The 15,814-nt window shown below is 29.3% G+C and overlaps 1 long non-coding RNA gene across 1 annotated transcript; it reads left to right on the forward strand.

The window, feature by feature from the left end:
• Positions 1-266: 266 nt before the first annotated feature.
• Positions 267-7,517, forward strand: LOC128292769 (uncharacterized). Its single transcript, XR_008282681.1, has 4 exons — positions 267-377; positions 839-4,731; positions 6,447-6,534; positions 7,291-7,517. It is a non-coding gene; the product is annotated as an uncharacterized LOC128292769 (long non-coding RNA).
• The last annotated feature ends 8,297 nt before the right edge of the window (positions 7,518-15,814 follow it).

Genomic DNA, 15,814 nt, shown 5'->3' on the forward strand with positions numbered 1-15,814 from the left:
TTTATGAAAATATTTCGTAAAAATTTTATTCGAAAATTTTGACATTTGAGCACTCAATTTAGTCAAAAGGACTAAATTGTAAAAAGTGCAAAAGTTGAGTTCTTTATATATGAGTGCCTAATTGTTATGAGTTTTAAATTGAAAGTCCTTATGTGAAAATTATTCCTTTAATAAGTTAGTGAATGGATATTTGTTTGGTATTTTTGAAATTTGGTTGAAATAAAAGGGTAATTTTGTAAATTAATTAAAATAACATAATAAGACAAATGATAAAAGCTATCATTTTTTTTCATTCTTTCTTCTTCAACCGTGGGAAAGAACAGAAAATAGCAGCCATGGATGAGCTCCATTCGGCCAAGCTTTTATGGCTTATATAGGTATGGTTTTTGTCCCGTTTTTAATGATTTTCGTATTTTGAGATCCCAAGCTTAAATTTTCTATTTCTACCAATTGATTGAAGAGAAATTAGAGTTTAAAATTTACCCATTCATGATATGGTTGTGCTTTGATGATTTATAGTGGATAATGAATGTTTGATGTGTTAAATATGAGTTTTATTCAATGAATTTCGGTAAAAATGTCAAAAGCAGGTTAAATTGTGAAAGTTACAAATTGGTCATAAGTGTGTGAATTAGTGAAAATTTGGAGTTGCCATAGAAGAGAAAATGTTCAGCATGTCTTAAACCTTATAGAAATTGAATAAAAATTAATTTACGAGCATTGGGGCAAAAGTGCAAATATGCAAAAGTTTAGGGTCAAAATGAAAATTTGTAAAAATATGATTTTTAGACCCATATGAATATTGTGACTGATTGGTAGGCTAAATGTGATGTTATAGATGATGAAAATTGAGACTTGGACCTAGAACGGAAAGAAATCGATTTATGGACGAGTATGTCCTTTTCACATTTGTGGTATCGAGGTAAGTTCAGTATGTAAACAATACCATGCTATACATGTATTTAAATGTTATCATTACATGAATTGTACAGATATTAATGTGTATGTAATTAATAGAAATATGATAAGACAAAGCCTTAATAGGCGAGGAAAAATCCGTTTGAACCTTAGGAATAGAATAGGATCGAGTGACATGTCACTAGGAATTATGAATCTAGATGACTAGCTCGAGTGAGCATTGAAATGTCATGAGATATGAGGTAGCTTTAGCTACAATTGAAGCACTTATGTGCAAAGGCTTTTCCAGTATCTAATTAGTATTCCAAGTGTTCAACGGGCAATCCAAGGAAAGAGTTAATGATGGTCTCAATGAGGTAAGTCATTGGTGAGTATGCACTCGAGTTATGTTACAAGTTGTGCAAGTATGTATACTAATCCTATGAGAATGCCTTGATATGTGATGATCTATGATGCATAATATGTATTCTTACCATGATGGATAAAATGGTGTTGTATTAATATTATGAACAATGATCATCAATGAGTAATTTAGCCTTGACAGATTTGAGTTACTGCAGTAGTGTAACTTTGAAAATACACTAAAAATAGTGGAAAATGAGTTAGAGGCAGAATAAAATATGGGATTAAAGCTTAATGAGTCTATTTTCACATGAAAGAAATAGAGGAAGAAAAAGAATTCCATATTGTTTGATATTTGAATTCTTGTGAAACAGGGTCTGAATGAATTCGAGATCCCCTGTTCTAAATTTAGAAATTCACCAAAATTGTAAAAAATTATTAAGAGTTATACCTTATATGAATGGATTCCTTATTGAGTCTATTTTATGGGAATAAACGGCATGGTCGTTGGAATTTTGTACAGGGAGAAATTTGGTTTGTAGTGTACAGGGGTCAGAGTGGTCATACCCTGAAACAGGGAGACTTTAACTAATAAACTGTACTATTTGGCTTAACCAAAATTCTGGAAATTTTATGAAAAAAAGAAAATAAGTCTAGTTTCAGGAAAATTAACGGAACTTAATTCGGAGTTTCGTAGCTCAGATATAAATAATTTAGTGACCGTTGCTCAGAAAGACAGCTTGTAGTGAACTTGAAAATATGTTGTAAACATTGATAAAACAAGTTAATGAGTTGCTTACTGTTTTCATATGAACTTACTAAGCGAAAGCTTACCCCCCCTTCTTTCCCATGTTTTCTAGAGTTTCCAAGTTAGCTCGGGTTGGAGGCCGTCAGAGATATTATCACCCTATCGAGTTAACGTTATCGAGTAAGTAAACTCAAGTGATTGAGTCTATGGCATGTATAGGGTTTTAATGTGAGTATGTAATATTATGATTTAGCCAAAGGCGTTGGCTTGTTATTAAGGTAGTATTAGTCATGTAAATTGGCCTATGTCGGCTAATGACATTATGGGCCCATATGATTATTCTTATGCATGTATGTTATTATCTCTTGTGATGTGGCTTACAACATGTATGCCTAGAGATTGAATTGAGATTCATTGATGAGCTAGTAACTAATGCAGGATTAAGTGATTGGTAAATAGTTAATAATGCTTCATGAATGGTTTGTGAGGTAATGATAGTTATGTCTAGTATGTGGTAATGATATGGGCAAATTCTATAATATTTATTGCATAAGAAAATAACTTGAGCATAACATGTTTGTAGATGTTTAAGAGCTCATTTATGCCACGTTGTATGTTATTGGATAAGTATGTATCTATGTATGTGGTGTGAGAGTGACAAAAGGCTTGATAATTAGCCTATTTCTGGCCACACTACTGAGCACATGGGCGTGTGAAGCCTTAACGCAAGAGATTTTTCTAAGTTTTCATGAGTTCTCGATTGGGTCCCGAACCGCCTGAATGCATGTATTGGGCCTCGTAAGCTCGCATAAGGGACAGATTGCATGTGAAAATAAAAGTTTTAATTATTTGAGATTTCATGGCCCTGTTTAGTATGGAAGTGTTAGTAAAAGTCAGGTAGCACCTCGAACCCCGTCCCGGCGTTGGATGCGGGCGAGGGGTGTTACATCAAGACAACTTAAACCACATGAAAGAAATTACCCAGTACATGATCTTGAATTAGCTGCTATTGTATTTGCGCTGAAGATATGGCGGCATTACTTGTACGGTGAGAAATGTCATATTTATACTGATCATAAAAGCTTGAAATATTTGATGACACAGAAAGATTTGAATTTGAGACAACGCAGGTGGCTTGAACTGATAAAGGACTATGATTTGATTATTGATTACCATCCGGTAAGGCTAATGTTGTAGTGATGCTTTGGTAGGAAATCTCTGTTTGCTTTACTGAACTATGAATACCGGTTATCATTGATGATGATGGTTCAATCCTAGCGAATTAAGAACTAAACCGACATTTTACAAAGCAAATATGTGAAGCTCGGAAGAATGATGAGAAGTTACAAGTTAAACGGGCACAGTGTGAGTCAGGTAATGATTCGAATTTCAGATTGGCTCTGATGGTTGTTTATTATTCAGAGGTAGGGTATGTGTACCTCAGAATTCAGAGCTCATACAGAAGATTCTACGCGAGGCTCACAGCGGTATTATGTCTGTACATCCGGGGAGTAATAAAATGTATAATGATCTGAAAAAGATGTACTTGTGGTCGGGAATGAAACGTGATATCTCTGAGTTTGTATCAAGGTGTTTAATATGTCAACAAGTTAAAGCTGAACATCAGGTACCTTCGGGGTTACTTCAGCCAATTACTATACCAGAATGGAAATGGGAAAGAATCATTATGGATTTTGTATCGGGGCTACCTTTGTCTCCGAGGAAAAAAGATGCTATTTGGGTGATTGTTGACTGATTAACAAAGTCAGCTCACTTTACTCCGGTACGTATGGATTATTCTTTAGATAAACTAGCTGAACTGTACATATCTAAGATTGTCAGGCTACATGGAGTGCCTGCCTCCATTATATCAGATAGAGATCCCCGATTTACGTCTCGTTTCTGGGACAAATTGCAAGAAGCCTTGGGTACTTAGTTGTATTTCAGCACTACATTTCATCCTCAGACAGATGGTCAATCTAAGCGTGTAATTCAAGTATTGGAAGATATGCTCCTATGTTGTATACTAGAGTTTGAAGGTAATTGGGAGAGGTGTCTGCCTTTGATTGAATTTGCTTACAATAACGATTATCGATCTAGTATTAAAATGGCTCGTATGAAGCTTTGTATGGTAGAAAATGTAGAACAATTTATATTGGATGAGCTTAGTGAAAGGAAGATACATGGGGTTGATTTGATCCTGGAAACAGAAGAAAAAGTAAAGGTTATTCGGGATAGTCCAAAAGCAGCTTCCGATCGTCAAAAATCATATGCCGACCTTAAACGAAAAGAGATTGAATTTCAAGTCGGTGACAAGGTATTTCTGAAAATGTCTCTTTGGAAGAAAGTCCTCTGATTCGGTCAAAAGGGTAAACTGAGTCCAATATTTATCGGGCCTTATGAAATCATAGAAAGAATTGGACCGGTCGCTTATCGATTGGCATTACCACCGGAACTTGATAGAATTCATAATGTTTTTCATGTATCTATGTTACGACGATATCGATCAGATCCTTCAAATGTTATTTCTCATACAGAAGTAGAGATTCAACCGGATATGACTTACAGTGAATAACCAGTCAAGATATTGGCACGGGAGACAAAAGAGCTTAAAAATAAAAAGATAAATTTGGTGAAAGTATTGTGGCAAAAGCACGGGATTGAGGAAGCGACGTGGGAACCGGAGGAGGCAATGAGGAAACAATACCCAAACCTCTTTACTGGTAAGATTTTCGAGGACGAAAATCCTTAAAGGGGGGAAGAGTTGTAATGGCCTAAATTCAAGGTTATCGGAACAATGGTTTCGTAACCATAGGTCCGATTTAAAGAGAAATTTATTTCAATGTTTTTGCTTGAAAATTGATATGATAGGAAAATCGTATGAAAATATTGATAGAAAAATTTTACCAATTTAGTGATTAGATAGAAAAAAAATTATTGAAGAAATTGGGTAAAAATAAGGTATCGAGACCTCTATCTCGTAAAACCGAGTCAAAAATAATTTTATAAATATTTATGAAATGTTATTAATGTGGTATTAAAATTTCGTTAGGAAATTTTAATGTTTGGGTAGTCAATTAAATGAAAATGACTAAATTGTAATAGGTGTAAAAGTTGCTAGAATGATTAAATAGCTTAAGAGTCTAATGAGAAAGGATTTAAAAGGAATTAGACCCAAAAGTTATTTGGGCTGGACGGCAAGGGTATGAAATCAGCAGAAAAATTGATAAATTAAGGGTAAAATTGGAATATTGCAAAATTAACTAAATAAAGCTAGGACTAAATAGGAAATATCTAGATTTCTCTTCATTTCTCTTCAATTCCAGCAGCTAAAAATGCCATAGGAGGGTTCTCTAAGCTGGTATTCCATAATTTTTGCACCAAGTGAGTTAATCCTTGCCTTTTTCTTGTAATTTTTGTGTTTCTAAGACTTTTACAACTAGGTCCTACTATTAAATTCATTAGTTTTTGATGTCATGGATGAAATTGAAGGTCACCATGGTTGAGTGCTGTAATATTATGATGAAATAGAATGAAATTAAAGCTTTAATTTGTTTATGAGATGATTTTATTAGGTAATTTCAATAGAAATTGATTTTTTAGGACCTAATTGTAAAAATGATTGGAATTAAAGTCTATTGCTGAAATTATAATTCCTAAAGGTTGTAAACTAGTTTAAGGTGATAGAATAAAATGTTAATTGAGAAAAATCAGCTCAATTGAGAGGCTAATTGAGTAGGGATGAAATTATCATTTATTAAAAGCTTAGGGGAAAAATGGTAATAAACAGCTTGCACAAAAACAGTTTGGACAGCAGCAGTAGACTAACTTTGAAAAATCACCATAAATTGTATAAATCGAATTAGAAGATGAAAAAAATATAGAATTAAAGCTTATTAAGTCTAGTTTCCCATAGAAGAAATAGTGTAAGCAATGGATTTGTAAGTTTTGAGATATAATGAATTTTGTGAGACAAGGTCAGAATGAATTTGGGTTCCCCTGCTCTGACTTTGAAAAATCATAAAAAAAATTAAGAAAAACAATTATGGGCTTAAATTTATATGTATAGAATCCTTAATGAGTCTATATTTAAGAGAAACAAACGAAAACATTATTTGAATTCTTTATGGAGAGATAATTAATTTTTAGTGAAGAAGGGTCAGAACTGTCCAGAACAGGGGTGACTTTAAAGAATAAACTGTACTTATTGGCTAAACCAAAAATTTTGAAAATTTTGTGGTAAAAAGATATATGAGTCTAGTTTCAGGGAAAATTAACGGATCTTAATTTGGAGTTTCGTAGCTCAAGTTATAAATAATTTAGTGGCTATGACTCAAGTAGACAGCTTTGAATGAACTATAAATAATAGTTGAATTATAGAGAATGTTGCATATGAACATGAAATGTATTAAATTGGTAATTAAATTTATTTATTTAGATTCGGAAGATTCAAATACGAAGCTAGGTCGAGGAAAGGAAAAAGTTCTGGATTAGTAGATTTTTATTGTTTACAAACAAGCATCAAGGTAAGTTCATGTAACTTGAATTATATTCTTAAATGCTTGAGATTGTATGTTATTTATGTGAAAATGATTTGAATGTTCATTGTATGAAAATTTATCAAACATTGATATATTTGATAAAATTGGAAGAAATCCGTTTGAATGAAAGGAAAATTCGATGGATCTCGAAAAGGAATTGACGGTAAAAGGATCTAGCAGGACGGGTGATCCTATCTGATATAGCCCTCCAAGAAGAATATGTGTAAAATGGATTTAGCCCGGACGGGTAATCCGAATTAGGGTTTGAATTTAGCCTGGACTGGTAATCCCGACAATACTCTATGAGTTTATATTGCAAGGGATTTAGTTTGGACTGGTAATCCCGCTACAAAGTTGAGGTTCGCGGGAGTGTGCTCTCTGAAATGGATATGTGTGCACATGAATATGAATTGACGGACCCGGAATTGTACAATAAATGTGTACCTCTGAAAATCCATCGAAATTCCGATAAATTCAACGGGATAAATATGGAAAAATAACAAGGAAATGGAAATCATGGTATTGACGAGCTCATCAATCATGGTATATATATTATTGATACATGGAAATTATTGTACTAACTTGAATGTTTAGTTTGTGCATGTTAGGGTAATAATGCATTGAATGGATATATGAATGTTTATTATGTTGTATTGAAAATATTAGGTAAGTATAATTCTTGTTACTTGAGCTTACTAAGCACAAAGTGCTTACCCCGTTTCCTTTTTCCCTGTTTTGTAGTGTTATGAGCTCGGAGGTCGGATTTGGTCGAAGACACATCACACTGTCAACCTTAGGATTTCGGTATATAAAGAAACTTTATTTTGGAAATCAATGGCATGTATAAGCTAACAAAGTAAATGTTAACGTGAAATGAATGTAAAGTTAGCCATTAGTATGGTTAACAAACCTGGTTTTAGATATGTGATGACGTTATCTTATAAATATGCATGAATTTATCTTGAAAATATGTTGAATTGATTTGGTTAATGTGGATTGGTCTCGATTTAATATTGCAGGAAATGTTAGATATTTATAAAAGGGCTATATTGAATATAAAAAAAAAATTAATTCGTAAACTCCGGTAATGCCTCGTACCCTAATCCGGCAATGAATACGGGTAGGGGTATTACAAATTCTTTTGATTTTTGGGTGAAAATAGTGAATTTTTTATAGAAGGACCAAATTGTAAAGAAAGCAAAACTTTCTTTCTTTCTCTCTTTCTCTCACGTTAGTGCATGGGAAAAATGTTCATCCTCCTCTTTCTTTCCTTACACATATATATATATATTAAATAAAATAATAATAAAATAATAAAATATCATTTAAAAAAATCAATTTAAAGTATTAATAAACTAATATTTATTTAATTTATCTAAAATATCTCCAATATCATCATTGTCTCTAGATTTCTCTCTCCTTCTAATTGACCATATTACCCTTGATGATTTTTTAAAATTCCATCTTTGAGTCATCATTTAATTTGGTAAAATTGCAATTTAGTCCCTCATAATTCTTCACTTATTCAATTTGGTCCTAATTCATCCATTTTCCTTAGTTTCTAGATCATTCCACCCATAAAATATTTGCACTATTGGTCCTTAAACTTTTTTTATATTTACACTTTAACCCCTCAAGTTTTGAGTATTTACTCTTGTACAATAAAACTTTTCACACTTTTATAATTTAGTCATTTCCTGAATCAAGATATCATAATTTACTTCCCAATGTTTTCATAACTCAAAACTTTCCTTTTTATCACTTATTTCCTTATTTTTTTATATCAAGGATAATATCTTTCTATAGAAAATTTCAGGGTATTACATGAATTCTTCTAATAATGATAGAATTGGAGATTCTCGTATCATCTTTCATGATAGCTTTAATAGCTTCAATACTATCAGTTTGAATAAGGACCTTTTGAAAACACCTATCTGTCGTAAGATTCAGCCAATCCCCCAGTGCTCTACCTTCAAAACTGAACAATTACCCAAATATCTCGCGACCCTATAATCCACTCTCCTTCCTATATCAACTGAAAACACTCCCTGCAAGAGGCTTATTTTCGACTTCTCTCTTTTGCCACATAATCATTTTAGCTTATTTTTTAATTTAAAATTTTTATTAATTTTTAAAGGGATAAATGTCAAAATTATAAATAAACTATGATTTGACTCAGTTTTCACAAATCACTAACACCGTTTTTGAATTAGCATCATTTTAGTTGATATATTGTATACACAAATAATATATTAATCCAATATGAAAATAAACGTAGTTATTTTTTTCTTTAGACGTGCACAATTGAATCAAAATTAATGTTTCATATATGTATATAAACCCCAAATCAAGTTTAACAAGTATAACTGTTCCAAATTAAAGTTCATTATCAAATTGCACATTGATATGAAGTTGATGTATAAATTTATCATTTATCCCATTTTTAATCAAATCATTTGAATAGATTAGATTCAAGGTTGATATAATTTTTATTTAGAAAAATTAACCTGCAATCTAAATAGGTTTATGGATACTTTTAGCATAAAATTTGACTAAAGTTATTAGGATTTGAATTCTAAATTAGATGTTATTTTTTAATTATTATATTTCATGATGTAAGATATATTCTTTTTTATTATTATAAGAAAAGAGATATTTTTAAAAAATAAGTTCAAAATATTTAAGTTGATTTTGGGAAAAAAATACTTAAGCTTATGAAGTTTAATTCAAAGTAATAGAACAATTTTGAAAAAATTAGAGATATTTCAAGTTTTCAACCAAAAAAAAATTCATCTCTTTAGAAAATGAAAAATATAAAAGAAGACGTGTTTGATTGAAAATTTTAAAATAATTTATAAAAAATAAAATATGTAAAATTTAGAAAATAAAAAATATTGTCATTATTTTCACTAAAAATATTTTATAAAACTAAAATAATAAAAATAAAGGGTTGAACTAGGGTGATATAAGCAATCAAATATATGTTTTTGAACAAATTTTAAATTATTAAGTCTCATGCTTCAGTTGGAATCCAACTATTAAAAAATTTAAATTAAATTAAAAAGAAAATAAAATAAAATGGTTATGTTGATGTGGCAGGAGAGAGAAGTTGAAAACTCCCTCTGCAGAAAGTATTTTCAGGTAAAATGGGATAGAAACACTTTCTAAAAGAGGTGTTTTCAGTTTCTCTCTAAACCGGCCTAATTCACTAAATTCATTTTTCAAATGGTACATGTTTCTCGTAAATCATTGTCTGTGTTAAAATTGATTAACTTTGAATTGAAAGAGAGCATTGGACCGGTGGATGGTGTGAGTGAGGATGTTTTCAATCATTACTGTAAGGCCCTTTTTAATTCTGGGCTTTGGGGATTGTTTGACTTCAGCAACTTGTAATCATCGGGGATATGGGTATAGTCATAGATTTATTTTCCGATGCTTAAATTACTACTTTTATGGTTTCCAAATGTCTGGATATGAAAGGAGAATTACTTGTGAAAACATTTACAGAGTTTTATAATAATGTTTAAATATTTTCTACTTTGTTCTTTATTTATTAAACTGCATTTCTAGTAGTAACGAAATCTTACTCTATAGGAGTTGGATGAATAATCTTTCAATGAGTGAAATAAAATCATGAATGTATAATTTTTAGTTTGGTATGAAACCCTGGCTTACATTGTTAAATCAATAAGTTCACTATTCATATTGATTGGGTCAACATTAAATAATAACCAAAAAAGGAACTCAAATTTCGTCTTTTCATTTTTATTGCCTCATGATTTGAATGTTATGTTTGAGATAGTGGCAACTATTCAATGTTTCTCTTTTTTTTATTAAAACAAAATCTTAAAGCAGCTTTTGTTTATCAGCTAACACTCCCGCGGAGGCGGCTATCTGGAACATTCCAACTACTAAAATATTTTAGGGTAAATTGTACTAATAGTTACTCAATTTTGAGGTTATTGATAAAACAGTCACTTAACTTTTAAAAAATAACAAAACAGTCTCCACTAACCTTTTTCCATTACAGACTTAACGGAGCTATCATTTTCCATCCTCCTATCACTACTCTCCCATCCCTCTCCCGCTTCCCCACCATCCTTCCCCCTACTGTGATTCTCTCTTCATCCATCCTTCCTCCTACTTTGATTTTTCCCTCTCTCCCATTATCCCTTTGTTAACCCTCTTTCCCTAATTCGAAAATGATTCTAATAAGAATTATCTCATACATTGTTTATAGAGATTTTTATATATTTTATAAACAGGTTCATAGAGTATAATAATAAATTTAAACGGAACATTTGTCACTGCTTGAATTTACTTATGTAGTTTAAAGATATTTATGACTATCGTTAAATAATTACTCAATCTTAATATGTTCATATATGGATTATATTTGGGATACTTGACAATGAATTTTTTATTCTACAAATATCTTTAAAAATTATGATGTTTCATTTTTAAAAATATTTACTGTACTTTTATAAAACATCTATTAATATATTAATTTTGCAAAATCTTAAAACTCTAATAACAGTATATTAAATATTATTCTCTTGTATATTTATATTGTTTTGTATTATACTTAAACATATCATAGTTTATGCTGGTGGGCTATTTGTTTAGCAGTCAGAGTAGGGTTTACACAAAGTCTTGGTGTAGTCTTGATGTTACAAAAAATTGTACCATAACTTAGGTACGCTAAAACTAGTAATAATCTAATACATATAATATATAATATTATTTATTAAATTTAATTAATTATCTGATTTGAATTAAATTAACTGTTAATTAAAATTTTAAAATATTTTTAATTAACTTCTAATCAAACTAAATTAATTAACTAAATTAAATTAATTCCATCGATTAATTTAATTTTAATCAAAATTTAAAAACCCCAATCATAATTTCGTGTCCCCTTCCCGTTGTTATTAAAGTCCCGGCCCCAAAACTCACCTAACAAATAAAAAGCATTTTAGGTTTATAACAATAAATTCAGAAGAAAACACATTTAATACTAAATTAAATAACAACAAATCACAAAATTATTCGTACTAGGTGCAGTTTCGTAATCACTGTACCAATAATTCTAAACTATAATATTTATCGATAAAAACACAGTATTAAAACAGCACTGATAAAAAAAATCATAATAGAATTTTTGTTTAATTTCAATTTTTTAAACTACAATAACAAGACAAATTTCAAATAACAAATATGATTAATACAACTTAAATTCAGTCATATCTGAAATAGTGAACATTTTAATTTTAAGCCATTGCATAAATTATCTATTTTAAACTAAGAATTTCAAGTATTATTTATATGTATACAACTAGTACTTAGCATCCACTAAAGAATATATATATATAGGATTATTTGACATAATAAATATTTAAATACGTGTATCATTTTGAATTGAGTAATTAGATTCCAATCAAATATGTTTAAGACCATGGATAATGTTATGTGAATAAGATATTCACTTAATGGTTGAGGTTATGAAACTTTTGTAGTTTTAATTTAATTTTAATTATTCTCATTATAATTGTTGATATATTTTAATTTTTAAATAAATTAACGAGAAGTGTACATTATAAATTTAAGTTGAAATATCTTGAAATTTTAGTTAGATTTCTTTTAAATATCCACGTGTGTTCTTCTATTTTACAATTTCAATATAATTTTATTCAATTGAGATAGTATTTAGATAAAATTCTCTCAATAATACTAACTTCAAAATTCAAACTTAATCTAAATGTTTGAGACAAAGTTGGACTTCTATTTCTTCCACTTACTTGATTGTGAAATAGGCTTTTTATTGCAATAAAATATATATCTAAATTAAAATAATAAAATTTTTATTTATTATAAATAATTAAACTAAAAAATCCACAAAGAATCTTATAATAAATAATTCCAAACTGAAAATTTGTTTATAGCAAATTAATCAATCCGAAAGATTGAAAAGTAAACTATAAGAATATAATAAAATATTAAAAAATAATAATTTTAACACTATTTATAAAATAAATACCAAATATTAACTCATTTTATATTACTTTACTGTTTTTTTATAATATGTAATCATGTTATTTCAACATCGCCTAGTCTATGCAAAAGGCCCAGTATTGTTTTTTCTTTTTCTTTTTTTTCTTTAGAAAATGCAAAAGGCCTAATCGATGACGCACAATTTTTGGTCTAGTCTTTTGATGCTACATTTTTCTCGAGAATAATTTCGTGGCTGCTTCTTAAAGCCCCCCCTCTCTCACTCAGCTGAAAGGTTTTTTTTTTACTTTAATAATAAAATAATAATTATAAAAGGAAACATACTGTAGATTATTATATAAATAATACAAGGATATAAAAATTAAGTGGGAATCTAATCAACAACTTGATTTAAAGATTTTAATTACACTAGCTGCCACCGATGTTACGGCACCACTTTAATTTTTAAAAATATTTTTACTATATTTGTTTAGTATTTAAAAGAATTTTTTTTGTGTTGTTTAACAATCTAATGACATGATTTAAAAATAATTTTTTTATAAGAAATGAATGTTTCATATTTAGGCAAATTTCAAGACTAATGTCACTAGATATATTGGTGACGAAAATATTATTTACAAAACAATCTACAGTATACTTCATTTTCATAATTATTCTTTTTATTACATACGTAGAAAAAACCCTCAGCTGAAAGTAACATTTTGTTTGATAATAAAGAGAGAATAATGTCTAAGAAAAATAGACAAATAATACTTCAAAATCACAATTATTGTAATTGAACCAGTTTCTCAAATTAAATAATACGAAACTAAAAAATATTTCAGAAGATTCTTCTACCATGGCCCCAAATTAATAGCCACTTGTTCACTACATTTATAACACTAAGCTGTAACGTTTTCTCTCTTTACATTGATCTTCAATGATGACTATTGATTTGGTAACACTAAGCTATAATAATTTTTTGATTGAAACTGTCATTTTTCCAAATATCGTTAAAATTTATATTTTATTTAAAAAAGAAAATTTTTAAATATTAAGATAAAAAAAAAGCAAAATAATATATTTAGTTTACAAAGGTTAAAATGAAAATCACATGTAAATGTGAAAAAAGCACACGTGTTGCAAGTTTGCTGTATTTAACACGCGTCAAAGTCTATAAGCTATGAAGCCAGCGTTAGAAATGATAGTCAAAATTTTGACATCCCTAATTTTAATTCATTGATGCTACAACAATTTCTAATAATATTTTAATCTTATTGACATCAAATCATAGTACCAATATTTCAATACTTCTTCTTTTTTATTTTGTAAAATTTCATTTAAAATATATTAGATCATGTTGTTGACTCTAATTAATCCTTATGTTTTTTTTATGCTATATATTATACAAAATTTGGATTGTAAGTATAATTTTATTTGCATGTAAATATATATTAGTAATTGAAATGTAATAAAACTAATATATATACTAAAAGGAGAAGAACAGTAGGACGAGAGGAAAAAAAGCAAAGAAAAGGTAGTTTAAAAGGATGGTTTAATACCCAATGCGGTGATTGGTAAAGTGTGGAGTTCAAATCCCAATCAATTCAAAGACTAAAAGGCGATCTTGACTTTGGACCACTACATTTAGTTTGATTTTGACTGGCTTTTAAGAGTTTTTCTAGCCTTATAAAATTAATTTTGTTTACGGATAAGGAAAAATAATTATGTAAAAATATATTAATAAAATAGGTTGTGCAGGGATGAGGCTGAGGTTTTGAGCTCATGTTTAATATTTTTTATATGGATTAGATTTAGGTAAAAATTTAAGTTCGTTTTTTATTTAATCTCTAAAATTTTATATTGATCTGACTTAAACTTGACTCGATTTTAACTTATGATGAAGTTTAGTCAATACCTCATTTAAAAAGAAGAGTGAGTGATCTAGCTTAAAAGTATATACGAGTAAAAAGGATCTCAAAAATCAATTCTAATAGTTTACTATACTAACACATGTCTAAATTCTCAGTATATAACATGAAATAAATTCATAAATAATAAAATTGAACCTACTAATTTTTATATTATTGTTTTTATAAAAATAATTTTAAAATATAATACATCAAATACACTAAAAATATTAAAATAAACATTTTCTAACCATTTGAAAATACATTAAAAAATATTTACTTAAATAACACTAAGATAGTAACAAAATTAACAATAAAATAAGAGTTATATAATATCTAAACAATAACAACAAAATAGTAACAATATAATAGCAAAATGGTAACAAAACAACATAAAAAAAAAAAGAAGCAAATTCTGGTCGAGCTCGTGCCAAAAAATCTTATCCGAAACTCGACCAATTTAGAAAGCATGCCTTATTTTCTGTCCAAGCCCATTTATCTGGGCCTATATTTTTACCCAAATACTCACACTTTTCGAGTTGGCCTGCGAGTAGCCCACCTAGCCCATGATGAGGTCTAATCTTGACTACCCACTCAATAAGATACCTCATCAAGCACTTGTTTTTTAGATACGAGCACTTCTCTAAGTGTGAACATGCCTCTAACGATGAGTGGGCCTCACCAAAGAATAACAACAACATTGTATTGCATATGATCACTATGTCTGCACCTCGCGTACACTAAACCACTACATGATAAGATGACTTTTCCTATAAATATCTTCCCAACAATGAATAAATGATAAAACTTTTTGAGGCCTAAACTTACTCTGAGTAATTTCTCTCTTCTAGCAATCAACTTGTCCTCTTATTCATTTTCGACTCTCCGTCTATTTAGGTGAATCGGTCTTCTTAACGCCATACCTTTTCTTCATTGCCTTTTCCCTTATTATACACTGAATCAACATTTGAAAATTATTTTTTTATGAATTTTACATAAAATATAGAGTAAACTACTAAAATAGTTTGTATGCCTCAAGTTACATTTTAGTCACTTATGTTATCATGTTGTAACATTTTACTCACCGAGTTGTTAATGGTGTAACAGTATACTGACGTGGCACGTTAAATAATCATTTCAAACAAAAATTTTAGGTTAAATTCTACAATTGGTCCTTATATTTTTTCATTTTGAGCAATTTTTTTCTTTTATGTTTTTTTAACTTTCTTTTTGTTCTCTCTTTATTTTTCATTCTCTACTGCTTCTCCCTTTGTTTTCCTTCATTCTTCATTCCTATTAACATCGTTTTTCTATATTTTCCATTTGTTAAAACTAGTCCACAAGCTCGCCTCACTCGAAAAAATTAA

Source organism: Gossypium arboreum, chromosome 5 (assembly GCF_025698485.1).
Source record: "Gossypium arboreum isolate Shixiya-1 chromosome 5, ASM2569848v2, whole genome shotgun sequence".
NCBI lineage: Eukaryota > Viridiplantae > Streptophyta > Magnoliopsida > Malvales > Malvaceae > Gossypium > Gossypium arboreum.